Source organism: Plectrocnemia conspersa, unplaced genomic scaffold (assembly GCF_051122295.1).
Source record: "Plectrocnemia conspersa isolate PC_06_02 unplaced genomic scaffold, ASM5112229v1 ptg000008l, whole genome shotgun sequence".
NCBI lineage: Eukaryota > Metazoa > Arthropoda > Insecta > Trichoptera > Polycentropodidae > Plectrocnemia > Plectrocnemia conspersa.
The window spans coordinates 15,053,860-15,071,951 of record NW_028277172.1 but is presented as its reverse complement, the minus strand read 5'-3'; the positions used below and the strand labels follow the sequence as shown (position 1 = coordinate 15,071,951).

The 18,092-nt window shown below is 30.6% G+C and overlaps 1 protein-coding gene across 2 annotated transcripts in view; it reads right to left on the bottom strand.

Moving 5' to 3' along the window:
* Positions 1-18,092, bottom strand: part of Tob (Transducer of ERBB2) — a 51,684-nt gene that overhangs the window by 7,327 nt on the left and 26,265 nt on the right. The window contains exon 2 of one of the 2 annotated variants that reach the window (XM_088189110.1): positions 16,765-16,850. The exons of the other annotated variant lie outside the window; for it this stretch is intronic. The gene's annotated coding sequence lies outside the window, so the exon portion shown is untranslated. The remainder of the gene's footprint in view (positions 1-16,764; positions 16,851-18,092) is intronic. 2 annotated transcript variants of the gene reach the window in all.

The window sequence follows — 18,092 nt, the reverse complement described above, 5'->3', positions numbered from 1 at the left end:
AGTTAAGCAATTTAAAAGCTCTCGAATATTCCAGTTCTTACATAAGCAACCTTGAACCTAGTATATAGTTTCCTTGAGTTATAATATAATAGTTGCTTTAATACGTAATTTTCTTGGTATACACATATATAAGGCTTTAAAGATTCACATTGCAATTTCACGCAAAACAAGAAGAAGGATATATATTCATATATAAACATATATTGTATTGTTTGTATTTTTAGACAAGCAAATATTCATATAAAATAACTTATATAAAAAATGACGCGAAGTGAAAATTTGAAGGCATGTGTAAAATAATATGAAATCTTGCGTATGTGCGTATTCTATGCTTGTCAAAATATTCATACAGTATTTTTATATAAATTTATTTATTGTTAATGTTAAATTTAAACACGATAAGCGTCCAACACATTACAACGAGGTAAACACAATTAACAACGACTAAGAAAACGATAGAACCCAAGACTAAACAAATCTGTAAGTTAGTGATATATATTTTAATAATTATACTCGATAATCAATCCGAATTTCCTGACATGACAGAAATTGAAACCATTAATGGCACTATTTACATATTTACAGAGAGACAGTATAGGGGATTGTAAAAAATATAAACTACAAAAACACATAACATGCCTCATTGAACTGCCTCAAATCTACGTATTTTTTGTACAATGGAGAATTTTATAAACGTAGAGCTATGGGCTCACTACTGTCATAGACCGTACCCAATCTTTTTATGGATGAAATCGAAGCGCTGGAAACAGCCAAGTCCGAAGATTTGGTTGCGATACGTAGATGACGTGTTTGTAACACGGAAGGGAGAATATACATAAAATTTACTATAGAACTAGAAAAAGAAAAATCTATCCCTTTCTTAGATATACACTTAACACTCAGATAAGTTATTAGGAAAATCACTCATACTAATAGAAATCTATCATCACCCTGCACAACTGAGATCGGTGATTGCATCGCTTTTTGACAGAGCAGAAAAACTGTCAGATGCAGAAAATATAACTCAAGAGTTCAGAATTGTTGATAAAGTCCTCGAGGGTAATGCATACAAAAAAATAGAAAGTAAAACTATGAAAAAATGGATACATATAACTACATTGGACATGCACGCATTTCGTATGTAAGGGGAGTTTCGAAAAAATTGGAAGGGAAGAGAAAAAATCAGAACCATTTTGCATTCAAGTGGAAAATTTGCTCCTGCCGAATAGAAAAGACTCAATTAAAAATGACTCCCAAGGCATTTATGAAATATTCTGTGCAGATTATAATAAATCATATATACGACAAACAAATCGAATGGCACAAAGAGCTTCCGAACACAAAAAGCGGTAAAAATAGGCGATGCGAATTTGGCACTGCGCTTAATGATGACCACATAATCAACTTCTCTTCCATCAAGACTTTGGCCAAGATAAAAATCTTTTTGTTCGGACTAAACGGGAAGCGGTTGAGTATACATCAACAAAGCATCTTCCTTGAACAAAAGAGACGACGGAAAAATGATTGCAATTCTGAGCAGGGAGAAACCGGTAAACAAAAAACACAAATTAACAATATTTCCAAAATATAATTGATAAAAATAATAAATTAAAAATAGTGATAATTCAAAAAAGGTGGCAACATGACCAGGTCGAGGACGAGAGCGGCAGTTAGTCTCCGAGGATGAAGAGTGACGGGCTCTTCGAAGCGTCAGACGCTCACATAAAAATAAGATCGCGATGGCATCCGTAGCCAATATTGATAAAAAATATGTATATACATATACATATTCATATATATATATACAAAGTTGCAGCTTATAAGGTCAATTTGTGATATAGTAATCCACTTGGTTCGATGGATTGTGATAACAAATTGATGACAAGAAAATCATTAATCTCTCACTCATATTAAGCTACAGTCTTTGTGACTCACTTATTATAAATGGCGAAAGCAAAGTGAATTGTGAATTTAAATTATTTGAAGTGAGATGACAAATTGTCAGGATTCTAGGTATAAACATAAATACTCGCCATTAAATGTGCCAGTCGGGACTGTTGCTCAAGCCGTTTGTTTAAGCAGTTGCGTTCCATTGTATAGTTATTAACAGCATAATATGGCTACCAACTTTTAGGGCCAATTGCGATTTACTTGGATTGCGATACAAACTTTACTATAATATAATCTTTCTTCCAGGGCTGTGGAGTCGTTAAAAAAAAACACGACTCCGACTCCGACTCCGATTCCGATATTTACTAACAACACGACTCCACTCCGACTCCGACTCCGATTTCAACTCCGACTCAAAAAAGTTTAATTTCATCAGGTATTTTTGGTGTTCTTCTACACGTTCAATTTTCATACGCTATACACATTCATTATTACGCAATTAAAAATTCATAAATTTCATAATTTAAAAAAATGGTCGGAGTCGCTCATTTTTCACGACTCCGACTCCGACTCCAACTCCGGCCAAAACACCACGACTCCACGACTCCAACTCCGACTCCGACTCCGACTCCACAGCCCTGCTTTCTTCTCTCAAATTATTTTTAAATTGAGTAACTGTCATTGTGAGATTCTTATTGTATTAGAAAAGGCAGGACAAATTGGAAGTTTAATTATTGGTATTTTAAGAGTAAACACACTTTAGCATTTAAATGTGGCATTAAAGATTATTTGGGTATTCAATGTATTAACAATCAATTGCGTGTTTGTGTATACATATTCGTAATCATCATAATAGAGCTACTGACCTTGAGATTAATGTAACGATCCACCGAGATAAACTAAATTTAAAAGAGTAAATATATTACTAATAGTCTTTTCTATGTCTATCATTATGTAAATTGAGAAAATGTACGTGCTTTAACTGGCATAATTTATTGAATTAAGAATTGGATTTATCTATAATATATAAAAGGTTATTGGATAGATAAATTCGACAGAGCTGTACCAATGTTTTTTTATTCAAAATAAATATTACTTTTTGAAATGAAAATCAATATATATATGTACTTTAAGGCCAGAAGAATATGACATTAAATATTTTAACACCTAAAAAAAAAGTTTTTTTGACTGTCCCTATCTACTGAAAAGATATTTTTGACTTATTGTGTTTATAGAAACGTAGGAAATGCATTGAAAATGAACAACATGACAATGTAGCGTACTCAATAATTTATGCATTTTCTAGTCTTCAGTGGTTTTGTACAGCTTTGAGCTACCTTTTTTTGTTTGCTCCCCTCACTCCTTCCTGTTTTTCTCATTCTATATTTACACGCGAATTATTTTCACCGTAGCCTTTTCTGCCGTGTGTTCGCGTGTGCCTCCCACCTTAACTGGTGTGTGTTTGCGTATTCACGTTGCCCACATCGATTCGTCCACTCACAGCTGTGTGTGTTCAGTCGGGCACCGTGCCGATGTGCCCTTAACGTCCGCCCGTAGCGGCGATCAATAACACTCGCAGAGGGACTCAACTGGGTCGGCGGGGGCCCCCAACCGAGGGTCGCGGCCTCCTCACTCGGAGGCCCCAGGCCGAAAAATAACACTGACCCGCGGGCTTACAATTTAAACACGTTAATTTGCGGCCCAAAATATTAATTAAAATATATGTTGAACACCCCTGGGTCGAGATAATTTTTTCAGAACATGAATGAAATGGAATTATTTTGTATAAAATTTTTAAACGTGTCTCGAACGCTTAGTTGCAATGTATGCAAACATTATTGAGCTCAAAATTTTATAATATTGATTTGTTTCAAGTTTACAACTCATCTTTGTGGCAAAGAAATGTAAGTTTTTTTGTTAAGTGCAAGCGAATCAGTTAGATACTATTTTGTGTGCAAAGCGTGAAATTATGAGCGCAAAACTATATTGGTCAGCATAGATGCGGTGCGATAGACAGTGAGCTTAAGTTAATCTAACTAAATTGTTGTGAATTTAATTAGTGATTCATAAAAAAATAAAAAACTGGTTATGGTGTAGATTTAAAATAGAGCACCATCCCACGTATTTTTCCAGCTCCTCATAACTATCACCGAAGCATCTTTGTATTTGGCAAGCTCGTACAAGAAGAGCGTTTTTAAGCGCTGAAGTTCTGGCCACAACGGGCAAAAACTCTAGGGCGAAAGTCACCAATTATTGACGGGTTGACGACACCACCTCTTGAGTAGAGCTACGCTAAACAGTACTTTATTGAGTAGACGCTATGCCGAAAATGCAATGAATTGTATCTCAGCGTTCTTAGCAAAAAACCCACTAAGATACAAATACGAATACGAAGGTACCTCAGAAATTATCTTTAAATTCTCTCAAAAAACAATGATTTTTTGCTTCACTCGGATTCAGAACAATGAAATTATATTCGAGGACGCTACGAACTAGCGTATCGTACAGAATGCGAATCGGTAATAAATTATTAAAGTGACACGCGCTCCGCACATAGAAGCCGAACATCCACGACGCATTGTAGCAATAAATGTATTGACGAATAGTATTATATATTTTTTTTATAGGTAGCACTAGCACGATATACCTATGGTATAGTCTGTGAATAATACCTGAAAAATCTGGGTTTGAATCCCATATGAATCATAGTGATTTTAAATTTGTTTCGTATTTAGGAAATATTATATAATTATATATAATTCCGATCGATCGTCACGGATTAGGTTTTCTTTGATTTTTCCTTATTTCACGAATAAATATCGTGATAAATAATTAAAAATCAAGCTAGTAGTGCAAAGTGATATATACTGATTAATGTCAATATATTAAAATATAGAAAAAGATAGTATGGCGTCATACTACTTATTTAATAATTGTTAATTGTATTTACTCCGCTGTAATTTAGCATGTTACAACAACATATTTACAATAAAATAATGTTGGCTAATTGAAAAACTTTTCATTCGCTACAGAGTAATTCTAAAAATAATTTAATTGTTGACGATCACTGGCTTAACAATACAAACGAACATTATCCTTCAGATTCGAAATTTAAAATTACATGTATTCATTACACAATTGAGTTCAATGCGGTCATTTTGTGGTTCGAAATTACTGATTTATAGTCAAATTTCCAGGGCTATTCAATATAGAAAAAAATATGTATTTCCCCAAAGGTTGAGATGTTTTGTTTGGTAAGTTTAGGCGCACTATAGAAAAAAGTTTGTTTTTACGATTGCACACGTCAAATTTGTCGTCGTTTGTTTTACGACCGAAACGAACAATGTAATATTATTTTATTGGATTCGATTTATATTGGTCCGTCAGGAACAAAAATAAAAAAGAAGAAATTTATTCACGGTGTAAAACACACATTCACACAATATAAAAAATTTATATTATATATAAATACATGATTAAACTATTTAATTTAGTTCAAAGGTGGTGATACAACGACGTGATATGAATATACAGAATTTATTTAAAATACAATAATGTGTAATGCTATCGTTTTATAAACATCAAACATAAAATATAACCTTCTCGGTCTTTTGATGCGATAATTAACACACACAATATATGACTAGGGTTTTTTCAATAACAGTAATGACATGTGGATGTCAATCTACTTGTCATCGGTCATGTTGTCATTACGACCGACGTAATCGTTGCGAGTGATCAACAGTTATTATCGTTTTACAATTTTGCTATGTCGAGGTAAACGGAAATAATTCAAAATTATAAGATTGATTGAATGAGTTTTATTAGTATTAAGGTCATAATATAGTTTATCTATTAAATAATTTTATTTTTGTTATGACATTATTAAATCAATAAATAACTTAAAATTAATAGGTATAATTTATTGAACTAAATAATAAATATTAAATTATGCTTTTGCTATCGGCTAAAATAAATATTGATTGTAGTAATTGTAATAATAATTCCGATATATGACACGTGTAAAAATAGATTGAATACATAAAACTTATGTTTTAATTTATCTGAGTCTTTGTTTTGACAATACATGTTTTTCTAAAATATCGGTTTATGAGTCTAATATTCTTTTTAGATAACATGTTAAACATAAAAAAACTATTTATTACCTTTTTAATTTTAGATATTGTTCAAATATCAAACCTCACGACTGATTTAACTGTAGTTTTGAATTTAACTATAATATTCCTATCAAAAAAATGTAATTTACTATAGATCAACAAACATTAAATAACATATGTATTTAAATCATATTTTCCACAATAAAACTTATCATAATATATAATATATAAAAATTAGTACACAATCTATCTTTTATTATCATGCATCTACTCTAATTTATCATTCATGATTCTTATACATTGATACAGGCTGACGCAAAAGTCACATTTTAAAAACGAAATGTTTTTTCTCTTAATATTGTTTATTTTATTTTATAGATTTGTGAGATTTATCATGGAGAAGTAGAGAAGTACACGACTGAGCAAAGAACAAAGATTGTACAATTTAATTTTAAAAACAACCATTCAATTAATTTTACACAGAGAGCATATTGTCGACATAATGCCAGAAATAGTCCCTCAAGAGCAACCATCCGAAAGTTTTAAAGAGCAAGGGGCTGTTACCGACTTCCCACGGTCTGGACGACTACGCTCTGTGAGAAATGAGGCAACTGTTAAATGTGTACGTGAAAGTATTGCAGAAGAAACGCCAACATCAATGAGAAGACGTTTTATTTCCCGTAGATCAATACAGTGAATTTCGAAGGATTTTTCCGTAAAAGATTTAGCTTTTGCAAGAATTAAAACCGATGGACTTTAAAGAGCGGCTAACTTTTGCTTTATGTTTTCTGAAAATGGGTTCGTCTACAAACTTATTATGTCAGATGGAATTTATTTTTAACTAAACGGATCATAAACAGACATAACTGTAAAATTTAATGTACTGAAAATTAAACATTTGTACACCAACATCAATTGCATCCCCTTAAATTCATAGTACGAGAGCGAATTATTGGAAGAATGTGAAGGTAATGCATTGATAGTAATAGGAGAGAGATACCAGGGTATGATTGAATTTTTTTAGGTCTAGAGAAAGGCAGTGGCGTAGCTATGGGGAGGGGGGGGGGGAAGGGCGCCCCGGGCGGCACTTACTTGGGGGCGATATATTCGCGATGGGATCATCTAGTGTGGTTCTTAACCCTAAATGCACTAAAACATATATAAATCCACGAATAACAAGAGCTTAATAATAACCAATTTATTAGTTTAAAAAATGCTGATTTTATGACCCAGCAAAAAATGTATGGGGGGGATGCGGCAATTTTAAGGATCGCCCTGGGCGACACACACCCTAGTTACGCCGCTGGAGAAAGGTCACAGAAATAATTTATGGTTTCAGCAAGATGGAACTGCTCATACTGAAAAAGCAATTATATAACTTCTTCGTCGACTAATTAATTGGCCACCACGTTCATCTGATTCAGATTTTTCCTTTTGGTTTATCTTAAGGAAAGAGTTTACATAACCTCAATATTCCAGAAATTAGTGAATTATTGTTAGAAACATTACAAATTGTCATAAGACACAGCCTGATAAGACCTCTGCTTTGTAAAGCTAAAATCGGAGGGCTTTTAAAGGGATATTATATTACACATGAATATTGCGCCAGCCTGTATTTTAGTACATATGTAAATAAACATGAAATATATTTTAACTATATAATAATAGTTCTGTTGAAAAAATATATTTACTATCAAATTTTGTGTACGAATATATCTACTATATATCAATAAATTATAATATTTTATTTCTATTTATACATCATTTAGGGATCTATAGTTGTTTTTTCGCATATATCCTTAGTTTTATTTTGATAATTTTAATAAACTATTTATATTCACTATACTATGTATAATATAACTTACACAATATAGTTATGCTTAGATATTAAATAAACGCATCTTACAAATTTATCAATAAAAATTTGTATAAACAACAATAATTCAGTGAAAAATCAGCACTGAATCACATCTGAGTTATTTTTTTTAATAAGTATTTTTAAATATTATTACCAAATAATATGTCATATATTTCTATCTAACGTTTCAAAGGCCCTTTTAAAAGCTTAGTTGCTTCAATGATATTGTTGTTTATTTGTTAAAAAATAATAAATATGGATATTCACAATATAATGATATTTTTGGTATACATATACAAATATATTTTTCAGAATTTTACTTGGCTCAGTAATATTGTATATATTTTTCCTAGAAGGTTTAAAGCTACAGTTTAACACACATAACAGCAATTATTATTGAATAAAATTTACAATTTTGCTTTAAAAATAAATTACGGAACTATTTTACATAATATAATTTATCGACTGCATGTGACTTTTCGCGCATGGCACCGCAGCTGTTGCTGTATCATTATATTATCAAAAATATGCTTTTTATTAGTAGGTAAACTTAAATTCAAAGCCGATCGAGTTATATTAAACACAAATGGGGTGATTACCCTCTAATCCATCAGTATTTTAATTAAATCCGATACTACTGAGTCGAAAAAAAATATTGGCAATTCGGAATCCATCGGCAATCCCGAATAGGCAAAACGGCCTAATGTCGGCCGATCACGAACCGACATTAAATTACCGGTTGTATATTTTGGAGGCTCTATTACACACACATACCTAAGCATGTAAAGCTTTACAGAGCCCGAAAACGCTACGTCTGTGTGTAAAACTCGACACGTTCCCGCGAAACCCGTGAAAAGCCGAGTCGATACATTCAAGGTTTATCCGGATGTCTTACGTGTTTACACGTGCCTTTCACGTATCAGAGTGCGAGAGGGAGAACTAGGGGCTTAATCTAAAAATACTTTTGGCAGTTTGAATCTTTGATAACGGTGAAGAATCGATGAATAATATATTTCTCTGTGCTACTCCCTTTCGACTCCATTCGATCACATCAAATCTGGTTTTCATAGATTCACAAATATTAATTGACTAAAGTCACGCATGGAAGCTGAGGACAACGAATTAATAAATATATGTATGTGTAATTACATTGGGTACATTCAATACTTATTTAGTATGTGTATATCAAAAATTTACTTCAAATCTAAATCAGATCTGTGTTTAAGATCTTAGACTACATATTAATAGTATTGTGTCATTTCTTGAAATGTTATATTTTATAATGCTCGTAATCAATAACATTGCTTTTAAAAAAACATGAATCTATTCATGCTGCAAATCAGTAGAGTAGCAATTTTTCTATATCTCTATATTTTCTGCCATAAATTTATTATTTATTAATTATTCATAACATTTAAAGTTTATTTTGCAACGACAAGAAAAATCAATATCACTGAACTCATTCGTCTATGTAATAAATATATTACTTATAAACTTGTAACCAAAGAGAAAGATTAAATATAGTGGTTCATTTGAAACGATAACAAAAATGCTTATCACCAATCGTTGCGAATCGCTAAAATAACATTTTCCCCATATCTTTTGAATCTCTGTAATAAATTTGTTCTTTATTAGCCTATTAGAATCAAGAAAAATTGTTAGATATAGTCGTTAAAAATAAAACGACAACAAACATTCTTATCGCCAATCGTTGAAAATCACAATAATACAAGGTGGCACAAAAAAACGTTTTTAAACCATCTTGATTTTCTATTTTATCATCTTATACAGCATTTTTTTAAATTCCTTCCCCCCCCAAATTTTAATAATTACAAGTACTTTGGTAAACATAGCTCAATTTCGACGTATAACGGTAATTAAATTTTCTTTATAAATGCTTCTTAATTAAGCGATGAATTTATTATCAAATTTTAGATTTTCCTGGTCCCATCAAAGCCATTCGACAAGAAATTAAACCCAAGACCCAAATCTTGCCAAGTGACAATTCATCCGGATTAAAGTTAAACACTTTTGCCAAATTCCGGGGCTAACCCACCCATAAGGAAATTTCTTAACGTCAAAATTTAATTAAACATTGAAACCCTTATATATATTACATGACTCGAGGCTAAGAAACTATGTATATATTACACTCGGGATAATTGTCTACAGAATGTATAACGAGATCGTTATGGCTCTGTGAGCTCTTTCTATTGTACATTTCGCATATTTTTTCAATGATCCATTGAGATTTAAAACATCGCCAAGAGCACTTCCTCATTAGGCGTAAACTAGCGTAACGATACCGTTGAAAATCCATCAAAGAATTTCTCTACTTATAGTTTTGAAGAATTCTATTGACTATAGCGAAAGAAACGAATTATATGTATGTATTTAAGAAACATTTTTTAACATATTAAACTTAAAAGGTTTTTAATGTGATATTTTTAATGATTCATTCCTAAACTAAATTAAGCTTGATTCTATATTGTGTAAATTTAATGCATATATATCTAACAGTATCTAACAGTATTATTAAGTTTTAGGTGTAACAGCCAGTCGTGCTTTGACAGTTAATACCTAGCTACTTGTTACATCTGTGTTAGTGCACATCTTGACTTCAAATTTCAATATTTAAAAGAAAATTGGACGTGAGAGACCAAATGAGATAGACGATGGTGTCCTAGCTGCAAAAATACAATCCATCAGCTGACCGAGAAGCAAAACCGGTCTGTTTCAACAGTGCATAAACAAATTAAGAAGATTGGGAAAAATCTACCTCGAAGCCCAAGATCACTGTAAATTAAGTTATTTTGTGTATATGTTAAGATTGAAAGGGACCTTTCATTACGAAATTCTCAAACATGGCCAAACAATTTAATGTGATATTGAATTTCGTTGTACAGGTAATAAAAAATATTACATTATGTTAAAAAGTACCCTCAGAGACACAACTAAATTATTTGTATTTTTATAAAATCAGATAATATGCTATTATATGTAAATCTACTATTTATATGAAATTATAAAATTGTATGATTTTTGCATGGATATGAGCGTTTATTGTAATATATATTTTAATTGTTTAAATATGTATTATTTTATCATAATATAATTTATCTTATTGTTTTTATGTGTAATATAAGCAAATTAAATTCAGCTCCTATCTTATGCCTCCTTTACATAGATAAATTAGAAATTATATAATAGAGCTCATTCGATAAGCGATTTACTTTTGTAGATTGTCATAATACGACTTAGTAGCGTCGAAAGGGTCTTAAAATTTGGAATACATTTTTTTGTAGCCAAATCGCGTGTCTTTGAAGGTCTATTGAGAAAACTTTTAGGGCTTATAGCCGCATGGCGTGCGCGGCCTTCGACTTACTTCTGTTTTTATTTTTATTTTCAAATTACACAACAAAAATAGTCGGAAAAACTTTGATTACTGAAAACAAAGTGATTCTGACGTTTGACCATATTTTTAGATATTATTTTGAAGAAAAAAAATTATCTCGCGAGCTTTTGATGAAATATATTATAAACTAGATAAAAGAATGCAGATGTCCTTTGAGTGTATTTCTAAAATAACACATCCTTGAGTAACGATCATGAGTCTAGAATAATTTACGCACTGGATACTTGGTGAGATAAATAAAAATAAAAATGTCTCACATATTTTATTTTAACCAACGCGTGTAACAGTCGCGCAAATAGAACGCTTCGAAATTAAACGGATGAATTTAAGAGATTATATATTTTAGAGGAATGGAGACCATTAGTTATTTGGGAAGAAGGATATTAATAAAACAAGACATTTAAGAATGGCTGAGACAGAAAGGAGAATTTACTTAGATATAAAAAAATACAAATAAAATATCTGTAGAATATTATTATACAAATTAATTAAATAATAAATAACTAGTCAAATTAGCACATTCAAAAGCGCCCAAATACCCTATTATATTACACATTAATCTGGAATGAGATATTTCTTAAAGGTCAAGAGTTCAACATTCCTCAGGGGATCGAACCCACGAGTCTGACGTAATTGGTTTACTAATAGTACGTCTCAACCCATCCGCTAACTTTAACTACCTCTTATTTAAATTGCAAACCTTAAACTTTCCTAAAACTTTAATTTCCCTGAATAATTCATACCATTTAGAAGCACTCGATCAATGCAATACTTTCGCTGTAAAACAGCCAAACCACTATCTGATTAATTAATTAATATTATAAATCAACATCATTAGAAGGCATAATGAAAAGCAAATAACCCAAGTATATATAATATGATATTACAACATTCCAAGTCGAGATTTCAGTTAGCGTGCAATAATAATGAACTTGCTATTATGATTTCTGGCATCTGGTAATTAAATTGCGGTATGAACCCTTTACGAGATTTTATCGTGACGTATGTACGCTTCGTTCCAATTGAGCTAGAAGTATGCCAGATTGCCAATTCTTCTGATTTGGCAGCGGTCAGGCGAACCTTGTGAATTGTGCAATGGATTGCTCAAGTGAGAGACAATGTGTCAACGTGACGATCGATAAGGAATCAAAATTTATATTATTAGTAGTATAGATTTGATCGCTGTATTATCTGACATTTAGATAAAAATCATATGGTATAATCTGACGCGAAGTTATAAATCAATCGAGCAGTATAAACTAGAATTATGATTTATCTATCAATTTGATCGCTTTGATAAATGGAGCGAGTGAGATAATGAATATAAAAAATCGTACAGTTAAAATTACGTAGTTATATATATCTAGTAAATAACATTACATTTTAGAATATCTGATATATTATGATATGTTTTTAAATATCTAATGTTATTTAATAATATCTAATGTTATAAAATTCTAATTCGTTATAATTGTGAATAACACTTTTTATTGTATATATCATGTATATCAAATTAAAGTTTTAAATGTATAGTATAAGAATATTTTTTGTTATAAATCATTATTTTCATCGTGCCTTGAAAATCGGAATTCATGATTATTATAAAGATATCATTACATATTAATTAAGCATTACAGATTAAGTTTTCATAGATTTATCTGATCTCACGGAATAATTTCGTAATGAATATTTAAAATAAAATCAAGCGATTTTAAGCTATATTAGTACAATCAAATTAATACCGTTTATGCCACTGATTTCAGTCTACTGTCTCGCCTATTACTAATACTTTATAACAGTGCAAAAAACAACATATACATAAAAGTGTGTTTTTTTTAACATTGTCAGACTCAAACAAGTTTAAAAATCACTTACAAATAACATACTTTTTAATGTGTAAACATTCAAGAAACACTGATCACTAAATTTGCAATTATAATTATTTTTCTACCTAATTACAAAGAATGTACTTTAAAAGTTATAAAAGAAGATTCACATAGCAATTAAAAAAATACGATATAGTAGATATAAAAGTTAATGATGTCCATCCCATTAAAAAAGTAGACACGATGCACTTAACCTGATTTGTTTTCATTGAAATCTGACAGCCTTATTATAATATAACTAACGTAGTAATATTTAAGCTGTGGTTAAAAATATTCGTAATAATTCGTATAAATAATGACACCACAATCATTAACCTGATTAAATAATGATAACTGTTTAGCAACCAAAACAATATAATACATATGTTTATAAATATAACCATTGATACCAATGATTAATCTACAAGTTATAAATTTTATATATGTTTTATTATAAATATTATTTGCCTAAAATAAAAATGTTTTACTTGCTAATTGATTTGGATTTACAACAATATTGCGTATCTGAGCGGACACCTGAACGTTAAACGTTATTATTTAACAGTTATAAAGCAAGAGCATTAAAACCACGAACCAGTGACCAGCATTTATAGATCAGTTGTATAAGTTAGTAAATTACGCCTAAAAGACCTGTGTCCAATATGAACCCCCGAGTCTTTTAATTTCTATCGTGTCTTTGATATCAGAATAAGAGATTATTATATATTTATAATTTAGATTGATCATCACAGATTAGGTCTTCTTAGATGTTCAATACGACTTGATGCAGTACAACAACGAGAACTTCAAAATTTGGGAGTTCTTACGCCTTGTACTTTTGCAATCACATAATACGAAATCCTATAAATAATATAGAAGTCGTAGAATATTCCACCATGGACTGCAGTGATATTTGATCGCCGACCTTGACCTCTATATCTATCTACCAACACCGACAATTGAATACTCATTAATACGTATACACGTTGATGACACTACAACTCACAATATACTGACCGTGAAATGACATTAAAAAACAAAATAAAAACATACCATTAAGTGTGGCGATATAAAACGCTCAATAAAAAAAATCTATCTAGAACAGTACCTATTATTAAATTATATAGCGGTCATAATATAATTCTCCACTGCGAATATATTTTATTTTTCATTCGTGACCACGAACGACACAAAGCCGATAAGGTTAAAAAGTTATAAAAATAAAATTTCAATCACGCGATCGCCAACCCTTGCGTTTCATAACTTCAAAGCGTTAAGTCAGAATCAGCTGTTTCTTTGCCATATTTTTGATTAAAAATACAATAATAAACATTATAACCCCACTATAAGTTAGTGTTATTGTAGACTACTCTGTATATTTACCTATTGCAATTGAAAATACCGAGAAATTGCAATTGCAACCAAAATTTTTAAATAAATACTAGTTAACTGATAACTTTCGAGGTATTAAAAAGAAATTTATGTATATGTAATTTATTACACAAAAAAATATTTTGGCATTTTTGTTAAAAATTGATTATTTCATAATTACTGTATTAATTAAATATATAGATAATATAGATTTTTATTAATCATATAAAAACCTGATAAAGATTCGGCATTTATTTTTGCACTGTATTAAGTTTAGATTTTTTGTAGTAGATTGGCATTGACATAGCTTAGAAAAACTCGAGTTAACCACTAATTAGCTTTAGTGAGGTTACAAATCAAATGATATATTTTAAACATAAATGCTTTAAAATTTATTAATTAACAATAAGTTAAATATGTTATAGATTACATAAAAAAAATTTTAGTCCAAAATAGTATGATCATTTAATGAATTAAAAACATTAAATTGTCAATTATAAATTTTTCATTTTTCACATTTAGCAGCTAACTACGTGCAATAGAGCATTTTTTTTCTGAACCGACTCACTGTGTGCTATCAAAATTCTCGCTTCACCAACCTCACCGCGTGTAGAGCAACATCAATACATTCGTAACTGCCAAGATTTGAAGCCAGCAAATGGATCAAATTTAATAAGAATAAATTAAATCAATTTTGATCTGATCTGTTATCGATTAAATTTAAACATCGTACCGAAGACGCTCAGAATTGTCAATTTAAATTAATGTATGATATAATAACAAGTTCTAAATCTTGTATAGATATAAGGTTTTGTGGGGGTCGATTTATTTGGCCACAAACTAAGTGGCATTCCTAACAACACAGACGTGGCGGTGGCGAGAGTGATATTTTCCTATGGAGACCACGAAGACTCGTCCATCAGTCTCATGTTAATCGTATTAATAATAGTGTAACTACCTATATTACGCAATAAAATACTATTGCAGTGACTAATTGCCATTCGTCTGCCAAAATATAGGGATGTACTATAAAAATATTCACTGAATCCGCTGTGAAGGCGGTGAAAGCACTACGATACTATAAAAATATGATTGTTTATAAAACATTATGCATGTGGGCATAAGCTGGGCCTGCTTCAGCATGGTAATAATAACACGAAACGACTGCGTAGGACTCGACCATCAGATTTTTCTATTGAGATGAGATTCGTATTATTTTTTTGAAAAGTGATGATTATAACTGACACTATCTACCACGTTACATGTCAGTTTAATTCAATGGTATTTTTAAAGATGATTTATTACTGAATTACTAATTTTAAATTTGCAGATATGCCATTTTGACCATCCGATAACAAGACGTCTTTGTTTGGCATTCCCGGCTCGCCGAGCATTTGCATAATTTTCACGGAGAATCGCCATTTTTGCATGTCTAGCCCCTTCCCTTCAGCAAAAATGGCGTTTGCGACCTTTTTAACGCCGTGGACCATCGGCGTGGACATAATTTATGACCTTTACCCGTCTCGCTCGTTCGCGTACCACATACGAGGTGCGAGTAGCACGCGCGTTCTATTCGCGTCTCGTTTATTATTCTAGATTTTGGCACTGAAAAATGTTTGTTTTCTAGGCCCGCAACTGTTGGTTTCGGCAGAATGTGGAAAAACTGCGTATTCTTGGATCGGATATAAATTATCACTGTGTCGCAATCTGCAGAGTACTTTTAGATGTCAAAGAATGTTGATGAGTGACGTTTGAGACTTTCTGCCCGTTCATGATTCTTGACACCACCGAGAATCGAGACTCTTACTTTGATAAATCCCAGGTATTCCCAGGATTTAAGATTTTTTATATACAAGTATTAGTAATTTCAACACAGGGCTGAAGATGAAAGTGGTCTCGAAATAAAATTGTCAAGATAATTAATAAGAAAATAATTTGTTAGAAACATCTGGCTGAACTATAGCACTCCATGACATATGATGGAAAGGAATAACCCTTAGTGATGTGAAATAATTGCGACTGTAATAATTGCGCGTCACATATAACAGTGTAAATATTTTGTGGCGTATTATAATAAAATAAAGCACTTTGACTAAATTATAGTGTGTATCGCTATTAATTAATTGCCTGTCAATTGTGCGACAGCAAATGACACGCCCATCAAAATTAATCGAATACCATTATTAACATGATTTAATCGTGTGTGTCAAGGTTATTTCTATTAATATATATTATTTTTATACATACAGTATTTTAATTATCTTCTTACATGAGAATTCGCACTGGTGATGAATCGATACAACTCCGAAAAACAGAGCTTGGGATTTCTTTACCTGAAAATAAACAAAATATAGGTTAACTCACAACATAAACAATGCATAATATAGGATGTGTATGAGGGTTAAAAAAAATACTTTTTGGAAATACAAATATATATGGCAATATGGAAATTATGGTTTTAAATTAATCACACAATAAGAAAACAGATATAAATGCTTTATAAATCAGCAATAATAGGAAAAAATAATCACAAATATTACTTGTTATTTACTGTTACTATGATACATAGAATATATTGCACCAATTGAAAGTTCTGTTTTGATATATTTTTGTATAAAAATTGCTCTGCATTTTTTACAAACTTTGTTATACACATCCTAAATATTTATTTTTCCTCACTTATAACTGTGAAAGCTATAATTTTAGTTAAATTGAAACATATATAAATCTTACTTTAAATTTTATTGCTTGGCATTATATCTTAAGACAGTCAAAAATAGACGAAAGGCAATAAAAATGTGTAATTATTTTTTATAGTACTAAATAACGTCCTAGTTATATTTTTCGAATGACATTGAGCATTTTTAACATATAAGCTTAGTTGCAAAATATTCAAAGAATTCGATATTAAAACATTTATGTTAAATAAGCAATAAGTAAACAGACTTTATATATATATTTTTGCAATTAATGGAATACAAAATATAATGTTTTAGAATTCGACAATAAGCTGCTATAAAATTTTTAATTATTTAGTAAACAATTTTAATATTCCACATCTTGACAAATATAGCGGTCGGCAAACTTATGTGTTTCAAAAGTTACTTTTAATGATTTTATAAGTTTTGTAACTACACGAATTGTACATTCAAAAAACAATATTTGTGTATTATTTTAACAAAAGCTCTAAGCGTTAAAAATTATTGAATAAATCAGTAAAATACTTAGATATACATGAAAGATACAAGCAGATACAATAATTTAGAAAGGATTAAAAAAAAATTTCTAATACGTATTTTATTATTTTCTTAATTAGATATAGTTTATAAGCTACTATTTTAATTCTTTTTTATAAAACATGTGTTTTAACGGGGTATACATAATCAACCAGGTTCTAAGTTAATAAACTATAGTTACAGTTAGCAATGTAGATTTTAATATGCATTTATTTACTTATTACAATATTCATTTGCGAGAAAAAAATAGGCAAACTAAATATGTGTTGATTGATTGGAATAATGACGATCCGGACAATTAGCAATTTTTATAACATATGTATATATCTCATTTTTTCT